Genomic DNA, 22,057 nt, shown 5'->3' with positions numbered 1-22,057 from the left:
TGACATTGATGTACAACTTCCTGAGATAACCCTCACCACTCCTTCCTTCCACAGTGTAAGTAAGTAAGAAAGTAAGTTTATTCAGGTATAGACAAATACAGTTACATATAATTATCATACATAGCAGCATATGTGTAGAGAACCTGGGATAACCCAAAAAAGTCAGACAGAGTGACTTATTTCCATTGGGGTCCTTTTACCTTATTATTATAATATAAAGGTTATAATATTTTCTTATTATTCTATAATGAAGATAACATCTTATTATCATACTAAAAAGACTATCTACTACACGAGGGTCATTGAGACTATCTACAATACGAGGGTCATTACTAGGAATAAGGTAAAATTTACACGTATGTTAGCTAAAAAAAAGAAAATCATTCCCCTCCCTTTCTGTAGCTACATTCATCAGACACCTTTTGGCACTCTTCTTGAACTGGTTCATGCTATGACTGGCTTTGATATGTGCGGGTAGTCTGTTCCATTCCTTTATTGCTGTACAATAAAAGGTGTTTGAAGCCTGGCCAATGACTGTGGGTACTACAAAGTTGTGCTCTCTCCCCCTAGTACTATGATTGCTTTGGATCCCAACCTTGACAAAATTGACAACAAGATATTCTGGACACTGTTTGTGAGCAATTTTATAAACATGATTTAGCTTCAGTTGTTTTACTCTATCTTCAACATTCAGCATATCCAACTGCTGTAATTCATCCTGGCCTACATGTTCTCTTGGTCCCAGCCCCAGGATGAATCTTACGATTTTGTTCTGGGTGATTTGCAGTCTATCTTTCAGTTTTTTTGTCAAGGCAGAGTACCAAGAAGAGCAAGCGTAATCCATATGGCATTGTATAAGGGCTAGACATAGGATCCTGCGAGCCTCAGTAGGTAGACACTGTGCTTGTCTATACAGGAACTTCAGTCTGGCATTCGCTTTCTTTACTACACTGTTCCCTATCAATTCTCCTGACATGCATGGGTCAAAGGGGATTCCCAAATATTTTACTGATGAAACCAAAGTGATGGGTTCCCCATTACATTGAACATTAAAGATATTTACCCTTCTCAGTTTATGTTTCGTGCCAAAGAGAATGGCTTCAGTTTTCCCTAGGTGTAATGATAGTTTGTTGTCTACTAACCATTTGCTGGAGGACTCCAGTTCCAGTGTTAAAACATTAGCAATATCTTGTGGGTCTTTACCTGACACTAACAGAGCACTGTCATCTGCATACAGTAGGAGTTTGCACTTGACACTGATAGGCATATCATTGACATAACATAAGAATAATAAGGGACCCAGAATACTACCTTGGGGAACTCCACATGTTATCGGCAGGGGTTCTGATTCTGTTTTGTTGATTTTGACTATTTGTCTCCTGTTGCTAAGGTAGGACTTAAACCAGTCTACAGAACCTATACCGATAGCTTGAAGTTTATTACATAATATATTGTGGTTGACAGTATCGAAGGCCTTTTGCAGGTCTAAGGTTACCATACCTATGAGGTTCCCCTTTGACATTTCAGTTCTCAGGTAATCCATCAGATTAATAAGGGAGGTGTCGGTTGAGTAGGATCTTCTAAAGCCCAATTGATAGCTATGGAGAATGTTGTTGTCATTAAGGTACTTAACTACTTGAGAATACACCGCCCTCTCTAGAATTTTAGATATTATACTGAGTATACTAACAGACCTATAGTTGCTTACATCAGACCTACTATTTTTCTTGAAGATAGGAGTAACTCTGGCCTCCTTGAACCCCTCCGGTATGGTATTAGTGGTGATTGATAGATTTATTATGTGAGCAATAGGGATTGACAGTTCAGAAGCACCATCTTTTAGGAACTTAGACGGGATGTTATCAGGGCCTGTGCTCTTAGTTGGGTTTAACCTGCTTAGTTCTTTTTGAATAAAGTCATGAGATACACTTACTAGTTGACAACTGTTTGGGGTTACCCCTTTATTGGTATAGTATGTTTGAAACTTATCAGAGTCTGTGTTAAAGGTATTTGATGCAGCTGGTAGTTTACTTACTAGTGTTGATGCAACAGATGTGTAGTATGAATTAAAGCAATTTGCCACCTTAGATGTTTCATGTCATACTTCATTATCTCATTACTACAATCATTACTACCTCATTACTACAATCTCTTAGACACGCTACACCATCCTACCTGACTGTCCAAACTACCCATCAACCATTCTCCACATTCACAATTATACCTTTTCTAACCTTTCACTCCCTATTAATTTCTACTCTCCACATTCTTTGTGTAATATTCACACAATATTGATCTCATACATGACATCCTTTCTGGCTCCAGCATCTTCACAATATTGATCTCAGACGCGACATCACTCGCAGCAGAATCCTCACAATGTTGATCTCAGACGCGACATCTTCTCTGGCTCCAGCACCCTCACAATATTGATCTCAGACACGACTTCTCTGGCTCCAGCATCCTAACAATATTGATCTCAGACGCGACATCTTCTCTGGCTCCAGCATCCTTACAATATTGATTTCAGACATAACATCTTCTCTGGCTTCAGCATCCTCACAATATTGATCTCAGACATGACATCTTCTCTGGCTCCAGCATCCTCACAATATTGATCTCAGCCATGATATCTGTGGCTCCAGCATCCTCACAATATTGATCTCAGACACGACATCTTCTCTGGCTCCAGCATCCTCACAATATTGATCTCAGCCATGACATCTTCTCTGGCTCCAGCATCCTCACAATATTGATCTCAGCCTTGACATCTTCTCTGGCTCCAGCATCCTCATAATATTGATCTCAGACATGACATCTTCTCTGGCTCCAGCATCCTCACAATATTGATCTCAGACATGACATCCTCTCTGGCTCCAGCATCCTCACAATATTGATCTCAGACATGACATCTTCTCTGGCTCCAGCATCCTCACAATATTGATCTCAGCCATGACATCTTCTCTGGCTCCAGCATCATCACAATATTGATCTCAGATATGACACCTTCTCTGGCTCCAGCATCCTAACAATATTGATCTCAGATGCGACATCTTCTCTGGCTCCAGCATCCTCACAATATTGATCTCAGACATGACATCTTCTCTGGCTCCAGCTTCCTCACAATATTGATCTCAGACATGACATCTTCTCTTTGTCCAGCCTCCTCAAAATATTGATCTCAGACATGACATCTTCTCTGGGTCCAGCATCCTCACAATATTGATCTCAGACATGACATCTTCTCTGGCTCCAGCATCCTCACAATATTGATCTCAGCCATGACATCTTCTCTGGCTCCAGCATCCTCACAATATTGATCTTAGACATGACATCTTCTCTTGCTCCAGCATCCTAACAATATTGATCTCAGATGCGACATCTTCTCTGGCTCCGGCTTCCTCACAATATTGATCTCAGACATGACATCTTCTCTTTGTCCAGCCTCCTCAAAATATTGATCTCAGACATGACATCTTCTCTGGCTCCAGCATCCTCACAATATTGATCTCAGACATGACATCTTCTCTGGCTCCAGCCTCCTCACAATATTGATCTCAGACATGACATCTTCTCTAGCTCCAGCATCCTCACAATGATCTCAGACATGACATCTTCTCTAGCTCCAGCACCTTCACAATATTTATCTCAGACATGACATCTTCTCTGGCTCCAGCATCCTCACAATATTGATCTCAGACATGACATCTTCTCTGGCTCCAGCCTCCTCACAATATTGATCTCAGACATGACATCTTCTCTGGCCCCAGCATCCTCACAACACTGATCTCAGACATGACATCTTCTCTAGCTCCAGCACCTTCACAATATTTATCTCAGACACGACATCTTTTCTGGCTCCAGCATCCTCACAATATTGATCTCAGACATGACATCTTCTCTGGCTCCAGCATTCTCACAATATTGATCTCAGACACGACATCTTCTCTGGCGCCAAGATCCTCACAATATTGATCTCAGACATGACATCTTCTCTGGCTCCAGCATCCTCACAATATTGATCTCAGACATGACATCCTCTCTGGCTCCAGCATGCTCACAATATTGATCTCAGACATGACATCTTCTCTGGCTCCAGCATCCTCACAATATTGATCTCAGCCATGACATCTTCTCTGGCTCCAGCATCATCACAATGTTGATCTCAGACATGACACCTTCTCTGGCTCCAGCATCCTAACAATATTGATCTCAGATGCGACATCTTCTCTGGCTCCAGCATCCTCACAATATTGATCTCAGACATGACATCTTCTCTTTGTCCAGCCACCTCAAAATATTGATCTCATACATGACATCTTCTCTGGCTCCAGCATCCTCACAATATTGATCTCAGACATGACATCTTCTCTGGCTCCAGCATCCTCACAATATTGATCTCAGACACGACATCTTCTTTGGCGCCAGGATCCTCACAATATTGATCTCAGACATGACATCTTCTCTGGCTCCAGCATCTTCACAATATTGATCACAGACATGACATCCTCTCTGGCTCCAGCATCCTCACAATATTGATCTCAGACATGACATCTTCTCTGGCTCCAGCATCCTCACAATATTGATTTCAGCCATGACATCTTCTCTGGCTCCAGCATCCTCACAATATTGATCTCAGACATGACATCTCTGGCTCCAGCATCCTAACAATATTGATCTCAGATGCGACATCTTCTCTGGCTAGAGCATCCTCACAATATTGATCTCAGACATGACATCTTCTCTGGCTCCAGCATCCTCACAATATTGATCTCAGACATGACATCTTCTCTTTGTCCAGCCTCCTCAAAATATTGATCTCAGACATGACATCTTCTCTGGCTTCAGCATCCTCATAATATTGATCTCAGACACGACATCTTCTCTGGCTCCAGCATCCTCACAATATTTATCTCAGACACGACATCTTCTCTGGCTCCAGCATCCTCACAATATTTATCTCAGGCACGACATCTTCTCTGGCTCCAGCCTCTTCACAATATTGATCTCAGACATGACATCTTCTCTAGCTCCAGCATCCTCACAATATTTATCTCAGACACGACATCTTCTCTGGCTCCAGCATCCTCACAATATTTATCTCAGACACGACATCTTCTCTGGCTCCAGCATCCTCACAATATTTATCTCAGGCACGACATCTTCTCTGGCTCCAGCATCCTCACAATATTGATCTCAGCCATGACATCTTCTCTGGCTCCAGCATCCTCACAATATTGATCTCAGCCATGACATCTTCTCTGGCTCCAGCATCATCACAATGTTGATCTCAGACATGACACCTTCTCTGGCTCCAGCATCCTAACAATATTGATCTCAGATGCGACATCTTCTCTGGCTCCAGCATCCTCACAATATTGATCTCAGACATGACATCTTCTCTTTGTCCAGCCACCTCAAAATATTGATCTCATACATGACATCTTCTCTGGCTCCAGCATCCTCACAATATTGATCTCAGACATGACATCTTCTCTGGCTCCAGCATCCTCACAATATTGATCTCAGACACGACATCTTCTTTGGCGCCAGGATCCTCACAATATTGATCTCAGACATGACATCTTCTCTGGCTCCAGCATCTTCACAATATTGATCACAGACATGACATCCTCTCTGGCTCCAGCATCCTCACAATATTGATCTCAGACATGACATCTTCTCTGGCTCCAGCATCCTCACAATATTGATTTCAGCCATGACATCTTCTCTGGCTCCAGCATCCTCACAATATTGATCTCAGACATGACATCTCTGGCTCCAGCATCCTAACAATATTGATCTCAGATGCGACATCTTCTCTGGCTAGAGCATCCTCACAATATTGATCTCAGACATGACATCTTCTCTGGCTCCAGCTTCATCACAATATTGATCTCAGACATGACATCTTCTCTTTGTCCAGCCTCCTCAAAATATTGATCTCAGACATGACATCTTCTCTGGCTTCAGCATCCTCATAATATTGATCTCAGACACGACATCTTCTCTGGCTCCAGCATCCTCACAATATTTATCTCAGACACGACATCTTCTCTGGCTCCAGCATCCTCACAATATTTATCTCAGGCACGACATCTTCTCTGGCTCCAGCCTCTTCACAATATTGATCTCAGACATGACATCTTCTCTAGCTCCAGCATCCTCACAATATTTATCTCAGACACGACATCTTCTCTGGCTCCAGCATCCTCACAATATTTATCTCAGACACGACATCTTCTCTGGCTCCAGCATCCTCACAATATTTATCTCAGGCACGACATCTTCTCTGGCTCCAGCATCCTCACAATATTGATCTCAGCCATGACATCTTCTCTGGCTCCAGCATCCTCACAATATTGATCTCAGACACGACATCTTCTCTGGCTCCAGCATCCTCACAATATTCGTCTCAGCCATGACATCTTCTCTGACATCAGCATCCTCACAATATTCATCTCAGACACGACATCTCTGGACCAGCATCCTTTTCTTCCTCATACAATTATAATAATATATTTTACAATATTTTTCTATATAATGGGTCTAAAACTAGAATAATCTATTTCTTTTTCTTTAATGTTTTTACACATGTTTCTATAATGTTATATACACATTCAAACTTAAACTAATATTATTAAGTTCCTTTAATGTATTTTTGTAAGTGATGAACTAATTTTAATATATTTAAGTTACAAGGAAGTGGAACCATGTTTTGAATCAACATATTAAACACCATCAATTATACTTATGTGCAGTATTATGTACTTCACATGTACACTTGATGTGATACATATGTACAGTATTATGTACTTCACATGTACACTTGATGTGATACATATGTACAGTATTATGTACTTCACATGTACACCTGATATGATATAATTAAAATAACAATAACAATAATCCTGGTCTGTTATTAACAGCTACAGTCTACCTCAGCTTGTTGTAAAACCCAGCCCTGTCTACCTCAGCTTGTTGTAAAACCCAGCCCTGTCTACCTCAGCTTGTTGTAAAACCCAGCCCTGTCTACCTCAGCTTGTTGTAAAACCCTGCCCTGTCTACCTCAGCTTGTTGTAAAACCCAGTGCTGTCTACCTCAGCTTGTTGTAAAACCCAGCCCTGTCTACCTCAGCTTGTTGTAAAACCCTGTCCTGTCTACCTCAGCTTGTTGTAAAACCCAGCCCTGTCTACCTCAGCTTGTTGTAAAACCCAGTCCTGTCTACCTCAGCTTGTTGTAAAACCCAGCCCTGTCTACCTCAGCTTGTTGTAAAACCCAGCCCTGTCTACCTCAGCTTGTTGTAAAACCCAGCCCTGTCTACCTCAGCTTGTTGTAAAACCCAGCCCTGTCTACCTCAGCTTGTTGTAAAACCCACCCCTGTCTACCTCAGCTTGTTGTAAAACCCAGCCCTGTCTACCTCAGCTTGTTGTAAAACCCAGCCCTGTCTACCTCAAATTGTTGTAAAACCCAGCCCTGTCTACCTCAGCTTGTTGTAAAGCCCAGCCCTGTCTACCTCAGCTTGTTGTAAAACCCAGCCCTGTCTACCTCAGCTAGTTGTAAAACCCAGCCCTGTCTACCTCAGCTTGTTGTAAAACCCAGCCCTGTCTACCTTAGCTGGTTGTAAAACCCAGCCCTGTCTACCTCAGCTTGTTGTAAAACCCAGCCCTGTCTACCTCAGCTTGTTGTAAAACCCAGCCATGTCTACCTCAGCTTGTTGTAAAGCCCAGCCATTTCTACCTCAGCATGTTGTAAAACCCAGCCCTGTCTACCTCAGCTTGTTGTAAAACCCAGCCCTGTCTACCTCAGCTTATTGTAAAACCCAGCCATGTCTACCTCAGCTTGTTGTAAAAAACAGCCCTGTCTACCTCAGCTTGTTGTAAAACCCAGCCCTGTCTACCTCAGCTTATTGTAAAACCCAGCCTGTGTACCTCAGCTTGTTGTAAAACCCTGCCCTGTCTACCTGAGCTTGTTGTAAAAGCCAGCCATGTCTACCTCAGCTTGTTGTAAAACCCAGCCATTTCTACCTCAGCTTGTTGTAAAACCCAGCCCTGTCTACCTCAGCTTGTTGTAAAACCCAGCCCTGTCTACCTCAGCTTGTTGTAAAACCCAGCCCTGTCTACCTCAGCTTGTTGTAAAACCCAGCCCTGTCTACCTCAGCTTATTGTAAAACCCAGCCATGTCTACCTCAGCTTGTTGTAAAACCCAGCCATTTCTACCTCAGCTTGTTGTAAAACCCAGCCCTGTCTACCTCAGCTTGTTGTAAAACCCAGCCCTGTCTACCTCAGCTTGGTGCAAAACCCAGCCATGTCTACCTCAGCTTGTTGTAAAACCCACCCCTGTCTACCTCAGCTTGTTGTAAAACCCAGCCCTGTCTACCTCAGCTTGTTGTAAAACCCAGCCCTGTCTACCTCAAATTGTTGTAAAACCCAGCCCTGTCTACCTCAGCTTGTTGTAAAGCCCAGCCCTGTCTACCTCAGCTTGTTGGAAAACCCAGCCCTGTCTACCTCAGCTAGTTGTAAAACCCAGCCCTGTCTACCTCAGCTTGTTGTAAAACCCAGCCCTGTCTACCTCAGCTTGTTGTAAAACCCAGCCCTGTCTACCTTAGCTGGTTGTAAAACGAAGCCCTGTCTACCTCAGCTTGTTGTAAAACCCTGCCCTGTCTACCTCAGCTTGTTGTAAAACCCAGCCCTGTCTACCTCAGCTTGTTGTAAAGCCCAGCCATTTCTACCTCAGCATGTTGTAAAACCCAGCCCTGTCTACCTCAGCTTGGTGTAAAACCCAGCCCTGTCTACCTCAACTTGTTGCAAAACCCAGCACTGTCTACCTCAGCTAGTTGTAAAACCCAGCCCTGTCTACCTCAGCTTGTTGTAAAACCCACCCCTGTCTACCTTAGCTGGTTGTAAAACCCAGCACTGTCTACCTCAGCTTGTTGTAAAACCCAGCCATGTCTACCTCAGCTTATTGTAAAACCCAGCCATGTCTACCTCAGCTTGTTGTAAAAAACAGCCCTGTCTACCTCAGCTTGTTGTAAAACCCAGCCGTGTCTACCTCAGCTTATTGTAAAACCCAGCCATGTGTACCTCAGCTTGTTGTAAAACCAAGCCCTGTCTACCTCAGCTTGTTGTAAAACCAAGCAATGTCTACCTCAGCTTGTTGTAAAACCCAGCCCTGTCTACCTCAGATTGTTTTAAAACCCAGCCCTGTCTACCTCAGCTTGTTGTAAAACCCAGCCCTGTCTACCTCAGCTTGTTGTAAAACCAAGCCCTGTCTACCTCAGATTGTTGTAAAACCCAGCCCTGTCTACCTCAGCTTGTTGTAAAACCGAGCCCTGTCTACCTCAGCTTATTGTAAAAGCAAGCCCTGTCTACATCAGCTCGTTGTAAAACCCAGCCCTGTCTACCTCAGCTTATTGTAAAACCCAGCCATGTCTACCTCAGCTTGTTGTAAAACCCAGCCATGTCTACCTCAGCTTGTTGTAAAACCCAGCCATTTCGACCTCACCTTGTTGTAAAAACCAGCCCTGTCTACCTCAGCTTGTTGTAAAACCAAGCCATGTCTATCTCAGCTTGTTGTAAAACCCAGCACTGTCTACCTCAGCTAGTTGTAAAACCCAGCCCAGTCTACCTCAGCTTGTTGTAAAACCCAGTCCCGTCTACCTCAGCTTGTTGTAAAACCCAGCCCTGTCTACCTCAGCTTGTTGTAAAGCTCAACCCTGTCTACCTCAGCTTGTTGTAAAACCCAGCCCTGTCTACCTCAGGTAGTTGCAAAACCCAGCCCTGTCTACCTCAGCTTGTTGTAAAACCCAGCCCTGTCTACCTCAGCTTGTTGTAAAATCCAGCCCTGTCTACCTTAGCTTGTAAAACCCAGCCCTGTCTACCTCAGCTTGTTGTAAAACCCAGCCCTGTCTACCTAAGCTTGTTGTAAAACCCAGCCCTGTCTACCTCAGCTTGTTGTAAAACCCAGCCCTATCTACCTCAGGTAGTTGCAAAACCCAGCCCTGTCTACCTCAGCTTGTTGTAAAACCCAGCCCAGTCTACCTCAGCTTGTTGTAAAACCCAGTCCTGTCTACCTCAGCTTGTTGTGAAACAAAGCCCTATCTACAGCAGCTTGTTGTAAAGCTCAACCCTGTCTACCTCAGCTTGTTGTAAAACCCAGCCCTGTCTACCTCAGGTAGTTGCAAAACCCAGCCCTGTCTACCTCAGCTTGTTGAAAAAAACCTAGCCCTGTCTAACTTAGCTTGTAAAACCCAGCCCTGTCTACCTCAGCTTGTTGTAAAACCCAGCCCTGTCTACCTCAGCTTGTTGTAAAACCCAGAGCTTCATTTTGCATTAACTCCAAGGGTCGGAGAGAACCTTATCTAGCTGATATCAACATGGGAGCAGCATAATGAATTAAGGACCTAACATATGCTATGTACATAATTCTCACGATTCTCACATTAGCACCATAGTTGGGGTTGTAGGCAGCAACAGCTTTGAGAGCATTTAGCCTATCTTTGCATTTCTTATTTAGTTGTGGTATAGTGGATTTGTTATAGGGTACATCTACACCAAGATATCTGTAGGTTTTAACGAAGCTAAGGTTTTCACCCTGCAAGTAGATGGGTGGGGGATGTCGTTTGCTTATTAATTGTCTTAGAGGAAACTATTATGAGGCCTAGTCGATTACAAATTGACTGAATTTTATTAAGAATGGTACTTATCTTTTTATGCCCTGTTGTATGGATCATGATGACAAGGTGCTTTCTATATAGTAGTATGTCATTGGTGTCAGCTAGGCCTGTATACCTTGTGCATGTACTTGTAGCAAATAAAGATGTCATCAGCTATATGTTTAGGTGAGGCAGGTAGAACATTTAGGAGAGCATTAATCAGAATATTCAATAGCATAGGACTGAGAATTCTTCCTTGCTGTGTACCTAGGGACATATCTTTAGACTCGCTTCTAAAGCCTTGGTATAGGACAGAGGATACTCTGTTTTGACAGGTATCCTAATATCCAGCAAAGTAAGCTACCACTAATATTAATTTTGGCTAGTTCATGTAGTATAACGGTTGTCCTCGCGATATCAAATGCAAATTTTAGATCAAGAAATGTAGTAAAACTAGTTGAGGTGTGTGCAGTGAGAAAGGTGGAAACACAGTTCTACACACTTTTACCTTTCATGAGCCCATAGACGCAGGGGGGAAAGTTAGTGTCTGATTCTGTGGTACAGTCTGTTAAGTATCATTCTTTCAAAAGTTTTACAAAGACAACTGGTTAAGGAGATCGATCTAAATGTATCAGGCTGTTGGGGCTTAGGGATAGGCACAATGAGACTATTGGTCCAGAAAGTAGGAAGAACTCCCTCAATGTAACTGGCATTATACAGTGCCAACAAAGGGTTATCAGGCACGTGCCTTAGAGTTCTGAGAATATCATAGGTTATTCCATCCTCTCCAGGAGCAGTTGATCGACCTTTAGTTAATGCATTATCTAATCCATACTCGGTGAAGAGGCAATCACTCTCATCAGTATTTTGGCTCATAAAATTAATCAGTTTCATCATTTCCTCAGAAGCACTCTTAAAGTTTTTTCTAATATGAGATGGAAGTTTTTCATGCCTGGATGTTTTGGACCAGTCATTTATGAGGTCATTTGCTTTTTCAAGAGGAAAGGGATGAGCAACATTGCCAGTCTTGTTCCTGGTTATTTTATTTATACCTTTCTATGCCAGACTTAATTATAAATGCTGTGCATAAGCAAAATACACTGTAAATACTAATATGGGAGCAGCGCATAAGAAATGTTTAACACGTTTATGGTTCTTCTGCTCACTTCTCTGTTTCGATTGTGCGGCTATTTAATCCACTAACAAATTTTTCCATTCCTGTTTCCTAAGTTCTTGCTTTCTATTCCTTGCATTTGTTAGTGCAGCTTGGAACGTTCTGAGCAGGTCTGGGGTTCTACATTCACGGTATGCTTTACCAATCCTCCCAGCTGCATGTGTTAGATTGCGTAGCTCTGGATCATTATAGTATTTACATTGGTTTTTATTGTCATTTATAGTGGAAGGTTTATGTTTTCTTTTCCTGCCCACTTGATCTGTGAGGACAGTCTCAATAGTGGTAACTAAATCATCATTGAATTTTTGTGTGCCAATGGGCTCGTAATTCTTACACCATTGATCCAAGTGGTTAATAAAGTTATCTCTGTGTTCTGGCTTGAGAAGAAGTTTCCCCCTTCTGCATTTATCTCCTTGAGTGTTGGAGATATGATCGAGATTTACAATTGTGAGTTTTGTGAAGTGATCAGATAGAAGATCATCAACTATGACAGAGTCATGCATCGTATATGATGTATTAAATCCAAGGCACAGATCTAGTATGCCAACATATATGTGAGTAGGCTCAGTAGTGCCCACAATTCGAACATTATCATGCTCATTTAGAAATTTCACAAGTTTAGTTCCATTGGTGTTTTTTATAGACCCACCAATATTCTTATGTCTGGCATTAAAGTCTCCAAGAATGAGGGTAGGTTCACTACTGATGCGATCTGGTAAAGCATCAGGTCGAAGGTGGTTCGCTGGGGCATAAAGATTAAAAATGTTTATGAAAAAATCGCCTGCATATACTTTGACACCATGATACTGCATGTTAACTCGACTCTGCAAGGAAAGGAGTGAATGTGGCAAGTTCTTACTGACATACATCACACAACAGTTGGTTGACCTTAGGTTATAAGCTGCATATCCAGGCAACTTTGGTGGAGGTGCTCCATCTTTCAATCTACATTCCTGCAAACAGATGACATCAATATTTTTGACTGCACTAATATGATGTAAGTCAGGCAACCGCTTCCTGATGGAAGCAATGTTCCATGAAAAGATTTGTAATCTATCCATTGAAGTGTTATTACAATCTCTTGCTCATGTGATGGTAAGACTACTATGCTTTGGCTACAGTGTGAAGACACGCAGGAGCAAATAGCATAGTTTGTACATGTTTATCTTCAGAACATTTTACTTTAAGCATTTCTCGGCATCTTGGCAGCTAGTTCCAAGGCAAATCTTGAAGCCAAGAGTCACGGGCTTCTTTCTTACAAATTGCTTGAAAGTGAACGGAGATTAATGCACTTTTGACATCATCAACGTACTCAGGAGCATCATCCTGACTACATATATTTATTAAACTTGTCAGCATCTGTTCAAGATGCTCAATTTTTTTCTGCAAGTTTGTTATTATTTGAGGAAGGTCAGGCGATTCCAATGCCTCTCCAAAGGAAGGTACTTCTGAGTTAGTTCTTTCTTTAACACCTTTCACCTTAACAGGTACGATGGTTAAATTATTGTTCTGTGACGGTGCCTATGGCATGACTACCTCATCATTTATTGTAGGTAGGTCCTGTGCATCTAACCCATCTCCAGCTTCCAGGAGGGTTACATGTGTGGTGTCCGCCTGACTTGTAGATGTGTGTATTGGGAAGAGTGACATGCTCTTTCCCATATTCAGGTGTAGGCGTAGGTAAGGGTAGTGGCAGATCAGTAGTTCCACATGTGCTAGCAGGGATGACTAGCTCCTCCACAACTGGTGTGTGTGATGGCATTCTGGTATCACCAGAATCCTTTGCAATGAGGTTGGGCTCTTCTACACTTTACAGAGGTTGTCTCAGGTCTGGCTGTGGTAGGCTAGATGGCCTCATCCTCAGTTGCCATTAAAGGACTGTTGTCAGGTTTACGTCGATGGTTGTTTGGGTTCTGACTGCAGTCCTTATGGGAAACTGTAACCCCAATTTCTTGGCTGTCAAGGCCTACTTTACATTCTCTAGTGGAATGTTTCCCAGCACACTTACCACACCAAGAATGTAGTATTCTACAGTCTACTGCAACATAGCCATAGTGCTGGCATTTGTAACACCTACGTTGAGGGAGTAGGTACACTTCGATGGGTAGGAAACGTAGGCCAGGCACCCAGATATTTCGGGGCAGGGGCACAGGACCCACCCAACTGGCAATAATTTGGGATCTTCCTTTAAGTCTTTTAGACTTGATGATATGCTCACTTAGAGTCAGATGGGATGGGTCCATGTAGAGAGGGTATTCAAAGATTATGATACTGACCCATTTTATAAAGTAGTGAGTGTCAGATGGAGGTCGGAGCAGCTTAATACCCCCATGAGGTGTATTAAGTAGATCATTGATCAGTTCTTCATTCTGTTCCACAAACACAAAGTTGTGTGAGTTATTTCTCCATTGGATCCTTGACTTAGGATGTTTCTGTACAGTTTCCATTAGTCATGCACACTTAGCAGGCATCAGGGTGTTGTCATGCACACTTAGCAGGCATCAGGGTGTTGTCATGCACACTTAGCAGGCATCAGGGTGTTGTCATGCACACTTAGCAGGCATCAGGGTGTTGTCAGGGAAGTTCAACTTAACACATTCTTCCTTTGAAGAAACACTTCTTGCAGCCTGTGTGCACCAAGGACGTTTAGTTTCACATTGTCTACGAGTCAAGTGAGTCTGACTACAGCGGCTCTCTAGCCCTTTCTCACTTTTTCTCCTTTGTTTACTTTTAAAGGTCTGGAAGCTATCATCATTCCCATCACCTGCGGAAATATGTTCCTTTATGACAGTTGCCATGTTTGCCGGTGATGATATCTCGTGTAAGACTCATAACACAAGAATTCCTCGCTTATCTTTCCGTTATAGCTTAAGCAAGTACAAATATTTACTATAAAGTCAGAAATCTAAAATAGATCATATGACACAATGGTTCAAGTTCAATGAACACTTCCCGTTATATTTAACTCAGGTTACTACTACTTAATACGATACACACCTCGCTAAAAATATATTCAGGAACTTCTTGTATGTGTGTTAACAGTATGGTACATATAATGGATGGTACAAACGAGGTCTTACACCTGATCGCAAATTACAAAGATGAAAAGAGAGAGAGAGAGAGAGAGAGAGAGAGAGAGAGAGAGAGAGAGAGAGAGAGAGAGAGAGAGAGAGAGAGAGAGAGAGAGAGAGAGAGAGAGAGAGAGAGAGAGAGAGAGAGAGAGAGAGAGAGAGAGAGAGAGAGAGTAAGAGAGAGAGAGAAGTAAGTAACATTGATCATAAAATTAGAATTCTGACATATATCACATTAAACAAAAGGTTCAAATTCAATGGTGACTTCCACTTGAGTCAGTTCAGGTTACTGCCACCTAACATGACATCACAATGAGTGGTGACGACAACTCTTACACCCAACCACAAATTATGAAGAAAACTACTTAAGGAAAAAAAAACATGAATATAAAGTGAGCTGCAGTATGTTTGAGGCAGCGCCAATAAAAACATACACAGGTGCTACAGGTACACAGAGGAATCAATGGAAAGTCAGATTAAAACTGAATACATATATGAATACATATATTTTTTTGTCTGTGACGGGTTTCTTCTCCTGTGTCCAACAACGTGTGCGTGTGTGATAATTTATGTATGTACTTATTGCTCTCAACAGTGTTATACTATATATATGTATTATGTCTGTCTGTACAAGATATGCTCTCATTAAAAAAAAATGAATACATATATGTATATACAAATACATACATACACAAATAAATAACAAAAAGGCACAATACCGTGACTGGAACGATACACAAATAACCCGCACATCTTGTCGGTATTATATACAATTCTTGTACTACTACTACTACTACTACTACTACTACTACTACTACTACTACTACCTCCACCTCTTCCTGCCTATATATAGCCGTCCTGCTCCACCTCTGTAAGTGTGACTTTATCAATGGTCCAAGTCGGACCGAAACGTCGTCGTAAGCTTCTCTCTTTTATGTGCGGGTTATTTGTGTACATACATACACATAATATACTGCGTGGAATGGCCATGATGGACAGAGACAGGATGTTCCCGAGACGGAACACAGAAACAAGGGATCATAACTGGAAGTTGAAGACTCAGCTGAGTCAACGGGATGTTAGGAAGTATTTCTTCAGTCACAGAGTTGTCAGGAAGTGGAATAGTCTGGCAAGTGACGTAGTGGAGGCAGGAACCATACATAGTCTAAGACGAGGTATGATAAAGCTCATGGAACAGGGAGAGGACCTAGTAGCGATCAGTGAAGAGGCGGGGCCAGGAGCTGAGTCTCGACCCCTGCAACCACAATTAGGTGAGTACACACACACACACACACACACACACACACACACACACACACACACACACACACACACACACACGCACACACACACACACACACACACACACACACACACACACACACACACATTATAAACTCATTAAAAACCAGTGGGGTTTTGAGAAAATGGAAGGAATGGATGGCATGGGCGAAAGGGACTACTTAGTAGGAACAATCCAGTCTGAGGGACATAAGGTGATAATTGCAGTAATGTACAACCCACCACAGAACTGCAGGAGGCCAAGAGAAGAATACGATGAGAGCAACAGAGCAATGATCAACACACTAGCCGAGGTGGCCAGGAGAGCACACATGGGGGGAGCAAAGTTACTAGTTATGGGTGATTTCAATCACAAGGAGATTGACTGGGAAAACCTGGAGCCCCATGGGGGTCCCGAAACATGGAGAGCCAAGATGATGGATGTGGTACTGGAGAACCTCATGCATCAACATGTTAGAGACATTACCAGAGAGAGAGGAGAGGATGAACCAGCAAGGTTGGACCTTGTATTCACCATGAGTAGTTCGGACATCGAGGGTATCATGTATGAAAGGCCTCTGGGAGCTAGTGATCATGTGGTTCTGTGCTTCGACTACATAGTTGAGCTCCAAGTGGAGAGAGTAGCAGGAATAGGCTGGGAAAAACCAAACTACAAAAGGGGGAACTGCTCAGGCATGAGGAACTTCCTTCAAGACATTCAGTGGGAGAGGGAACTGACAGGAAAACCAGTACAAGAAATGATGGACTATGTAGCAACAAAATGCAAGGAGGCAGAGGAGAGGTTTGTTCCCAAGGGAAACAGAAATAATGGGAAGAACAGAACGAGTCCTTGGTTCACCCAAAGGTGTAGGGAGGCAAAAACTAGGTGTACTAGAGAATGGAAAAGGTACAGAAGACAGAGAACTCAGGAAAATAAAGAAATCAGCCGAAGAGCCAGAAACGAATATGCACAGATAAGAAGGGAGGCTCAGAGACAATATGAAAATGACATAGCATCAAAAGTAAAGACTGACCCGAAGCTGTTGTACAGCCACATCAGGAGGAAAACAGCAGTCAAGGACCAGGTAATCAGACTGAGGAAGGGTGATGGGGAATTCACAAGAAACGACCGAGAAGTATGTCAGGAGCTCAACACAAGATTTAAAGAGGTATTTACAGTGGAAACCAGTAGGACTCCAAGAAATCAGAACAGGGGGGCACACCAGCAAGTGCTGGATGAGGTACATATAACCAAGGAGGAGGTGAAGAAGCTGCTATGCGAACTTGACACCTCAAAGGCGGTGGGACCAGACAACATCTCTCCATGGGTCCTTAAAGAGGGAGCAGAGATATTGTGTGAGCCATTAACAAAGATCTTCAACACATCATTTGAAACTGGGCAACTCCCTGAGGTATGGAAAATGGCAAATGCAGTCCCAATTTTTAAAAAGGGAGACAGACATGAGGCACTAGACTACAGACCTGTATCTCTAACGTGTATAGTATGCAAGGTCATGGAGAAGATCATCAGGAGGAGAGTGGTGGGGCACCTGGAAAGAAACAAGTGTATAATTGACAACCAGCACGGTTTCAGGGAAGGAAAATCCTGTGTCACAAACCTACTAGAGTTTTATGACAAGGTGACAGAAGTAAGACAAGAGAGAGAGGGGTGGATCGACTGCGTATTTTTGGACTGCAAGAAGGCTTTCGACACAGTTCCTCACAAGAGGTTACTGCAAAAGCTAGAGGACCAGGCACACATAACAGGAAAGGCACTGCAATGGATCAGAGAATATCTGACAGGGAGGAAACAACGAGTCATGGTACGCGACGAGGTGTCAGAGTGGGCGCCTGTGACAAGCGGGGTTCCACAGGGGTCAGTCCTAGGACCTGTGCTGTTCTTGGTATACGTGAACGACATAACGGAAGGGATAGACTCAGAAGCGTCCTTGTTTGCAGACGATGTGAAGTTAATGAGAAGAATCGAATCGGACGAGGATCAGGCAGGACTACAAAGAGATCTGGACAGGCTACAAGCCTGGTCCAGCAACTGGCTCCTTGAATTTAACCCTGCCAAATGCAAAGTCATGAAGATTGGGGAAGGGCAAAGAAGACCGCAGACACAATATAGTTTAGATGGCCAAAGACTGCAAACCTCACTCAAGGAAAAAGATCTGGGGGTGAGTATAACACCGAGCATATCTCCTGAGGCGCACATCAATCAGATAACTGCTGCAGCATACGGGCGCCTGGCAAACCTACGGATAGCGTTCCGATACCTCAGTAAGGATTCGTTTAAGACTCTGTACACCATCTACGTCAGGCCCATACTGGAGTATGCAGCACCAGTTTGGAATCCACACCTAGTCAAGCACGTCAAGAAATTAGAGAAAGTGCAAAGGTTTGCAACAAGACTAGTCCCAGAGCTACGGGGATTGTCCTATGAAGAAAGGTTGAGGGAAATCGGCCTGACGACACTGGAGGCCAGGAGGGTCAGGGGAGACATGATAACGACATATAAAATACTGCGCGGAATAGACGAGGTGGACAAAGACGGGATGTTCCAGAGATGGGACATAGACACAAGAGGTCACAATTGGAAGTTGAAGACTCAGATGAATCAAAGGGATGTTAGGAAGTATTTCTTCAGTCATAGAGTAGTCAGGCCATGGAATAGCCTAGAAAGTGATGTGGTGGAGGCAGGAACCATACATAGTTTTAAGGCGAGGTATGATAGAGCTCATGGGGCAGGGAGAGAGAGGACCTAGTAGCAATCAGCGAAGAGGCGGGGCCAGGAGCTGTGACTCGACCCCTGCAACCACAAATAGGTGAGTACAAATAGGTGAGTACACACACATATACATATAACGCCAGGAGCTTACATGCAATATATGGGTTAAATAAGAACAGAAATGATTGTAAATATGCAATATGAGCTTTACCTTGCACATTAACATTGAAAAAGAAACACTGCTAGCTAGCTATGTTGCATTGACAATGAAATAAATCACTCTGCCCGACTTCCTTGGGCCATCCTAGGTTACACACACGTTACTATGTATGCATGCATGTATGCAAGCATGAGTGTGCAGCTGTACGTGGATGAATCGGTACCCAAACAATCTCACTTACATACATGTTACCTTGTATGACAACTGTTATCATGTACACCAAGTGCACAAACTATCACTTAGAATGCACTTCTGCTGTTGGAATATGGGTGTTAGCTGAGCATTTAGGGCAAATTAGGTCAGTTTTGTCCCAGGATGCGACCCACACCAGTCGACTAACTCCTAGGTACCCATTTTAAACTGATGGGTGAACAGGGACAGGGACAGCAGGTGTCTTATGGAAACACATTCCTAATGTTTTCCAGCCATACCATTGGAGATTCGAACCCCGGACTTCAGTGTGTGAGCTTAGTGCGCTAGCGATTGAGCATCATAGAACATTGTGGCCTCTGGGCAAGGTATTAACATTATACCCAGATGCACAAGGTGGTGTCAGAAATGTCAAGGTGTTATGTCGTGGTCAGGAAAGTTTGCATACCATTAATGAATTAATTCCTTTGGAATTAAATGTTGTTCATCTAAATGTAAATGATAATCTAAGGGAAAGTGACACTAGTGAAACTGAAGATAGTGCCAACCAAGGAATTCAAGAGAAGTTGTAATTAGGCCTATGAGGAGAATAGCCACTTAAGCTAGAGTTGGCTGGAATTGTCTCAAAGAGAAAGAAACAATTTAAGTCATTTATCAATGACCATCCCCCGGCCGCAGTAGGAAAAAATTTTGAGTTTCTTAAATTCAGCATGTGTAAATTTGAATAATACAATAACTGTGTAATTAAATATGATGCTGATTTGACCTTTTCGAGAAATTTCGAGTGAGGGAGTTGGAGAAGAGCTGCTGAGTGACGCCGGGAGGGAGACGCCATATTGAATTAAATGTGTGAACACTGCACATCGTTGTGCATTGTAATCAGACATTCTCAGAGGCCAAATTGTGGTGTTTCAGCATGAATTTGTAATTGGGACAGGAAAATTTGCGGGACTTCATGAATTACATGTGGATGGTGGGAAGTGGGGGATGCAACATTACTCACAGGGTGGGGGGATGCACCATTGGTCCTTGCATTTGGATCACTAGCTGGTCAGTGTAGAGTCTAGGTGTTAGGCAGGTGTTGTGGTGTGATCCATCTACAGTAATTAAATGGTAAGTATTAACATGGATAATCTGTGTACCCAGCAAATAAACCAAAATATCATACAGTCTATATAACTTTAATTACCAGAATAGCTGGTTTTAATATTTAAGTTATTAATATAATGTCAGGTCTAGTTTTTTTGTGAGAGTAGTGAAGAAGTGGGCAGTCGAAGGAGTTGTAATTCAGCGACCTACTGTGACGAAGTCCCACTTACCTCACCCAAATTACTTGCAGGTAATAATTCAGGTAATGCCCTGTAAGCCTCCTGTAGGTGATATGCTCACATTAATAATAATAATAATAATAATAATTTTCACAACACTGATGGCATAACCTAAGTCCTCCCATAGTAAGAGTAACAAGAAAACTGGCGAATATCAAGTAACTTTACCTGCTATGTCGTTTGGAATACACACTGGAGGCAAACATAAGTTATTGGAGAATGCATACGGTAGTAGACACAGTGCTCATTCCATACCATGTCACGTTTTCCATTGATACCACCATTATTTCTTTAATTTCTTTATATATCAGGAACCTCCCAGATGTATTTCCTCTTCACTTATCTTGTAATGAATATTTTGCTGATATTTCTAATAGGGATTACAAACTTAGAGAAACATTCAGGGAACCAGCCGGTTTGTTCTTTCCGTACCTCCCCGTTTTTGTTTTTCCCTCTCCTATCTTGATAAGATAGCATCAGATTTTGTTCTGATTTTTAACCCCGGAGGGTTATCCACTTAGGAAAACCCAAGAAAGGCAGTGCGTCATCGAGGGACTGTGTCTTATTTCCATTGGAGTCCTCAGTCTTGTCCCCCAGGATGTGACCCACACCAGTCAACTATTACACCCCCAGGTAATCAAGACCTGTTATCCTGGGGTGTAAAGAGAATTTAAGTAAAATAAACACAGCAGTGAACTTTAAATTATATTTTCCTTCACCAATTATATATAAATTTTTACAACTATGTACACTGTACAATAATTCAATTCAATTCAATTCAATTCAAAGTTTATTCTCTATAAGGATTACAATGCTGAGTTTACAGAATTTGGTTATTGTGTGGTTTACATGTAGTTAAATAATAATTACAGAGTGTACCACTAGAACACCTAGCATGGCTAGGCATTTCGGGCAGACTTATATTAAATCTTAAGTTTAAAATATTACAAAATTATGAGGTAAGTTGGTATTATGGCTAAGTGACTAAATACTAGTTGTGAGTTTAGCAATGTGAATGCTTTTGTTTTGGCACTATACATAGTTTCAGTATTGGAGTATCACAGGCCAACTTATGACTAGTTAAGATTCATTATTTTGAGATTGAGATTGATATTTCTGTTTATGGTCAAATGGGTGAGTGAGTGTAAGTGTGAACCACCAGGTGGTATTCGTATTATTAGTTGACAGGGTGTATCAGGGAGATAAGATGTTTTCTGATGGTAGTTTTGAAGGTGATGAATGTGTCTGCAGTTTTGGAATTTTCAGGTAGGGTGTTCCAGATTTTAGGGCCTTTGACATACATTGAATTTTTGTAAAGGTTTAGTCGGACACGGGGAATGTCATAGAGATGTTTGTGTCTGGTGTTGTGCCTGTGGGTTCTGTCACAACTATCAAGAAAGCGTTTTAGGTCAAGGTTAATATTGGAATTTAAGGTCCTGTAGATGTAG

The 22,057-nt window shown here is 42.5% G+C and overlaps 1 long non-coding RNA gene across 1 annotated transcript; it reads right to left on the bottom strand.

Annotated features, from left to right (window-relative positions):
• Window positions 1-7,464: 7,464 nt before the first annotated feature.
• Window positions 7,465-10,311, bottom strand: LOC138851360 (uncharacterized). Its single transcript, XR_011391177.1, has 2 exons — window positions 8,348-10,311; window positions 7,465-8,283 (listed from the first exon to the last, which is right to left on the bottom strand). It is a non-coding gene; the product is annotated as an uncharacterized lncRNA (long non-coding RNA).
• Between the last annotated feature and the right edge of the window lie 11,746 nt (window positions 10,312-22,057).

The sequence above is a fragment of the Cherax quadricarinatus genome, unplaced genomic scaffold, assembly GCF_038502225.1.
Source record: "Cherax quadricarinatus isolate ZL_2023a unplaced genomic scaffold, ASM3850222v1 Contig420, whole genome shotgun sequence".
In the NCBI taxonomy this organism is placed as follows: domain Eukaryota; kingdom Metazoa; phylum Arthropoda; class Malacostraca; order Decapoda; family Parastacidae; genus Cherax; species Cherax quadricarinatus.
The sequence above is the reverse complement of the archived record's forward strand: the minus strand, read 5'-3'. Positions and strand labels throughout refer to the sequence as shown.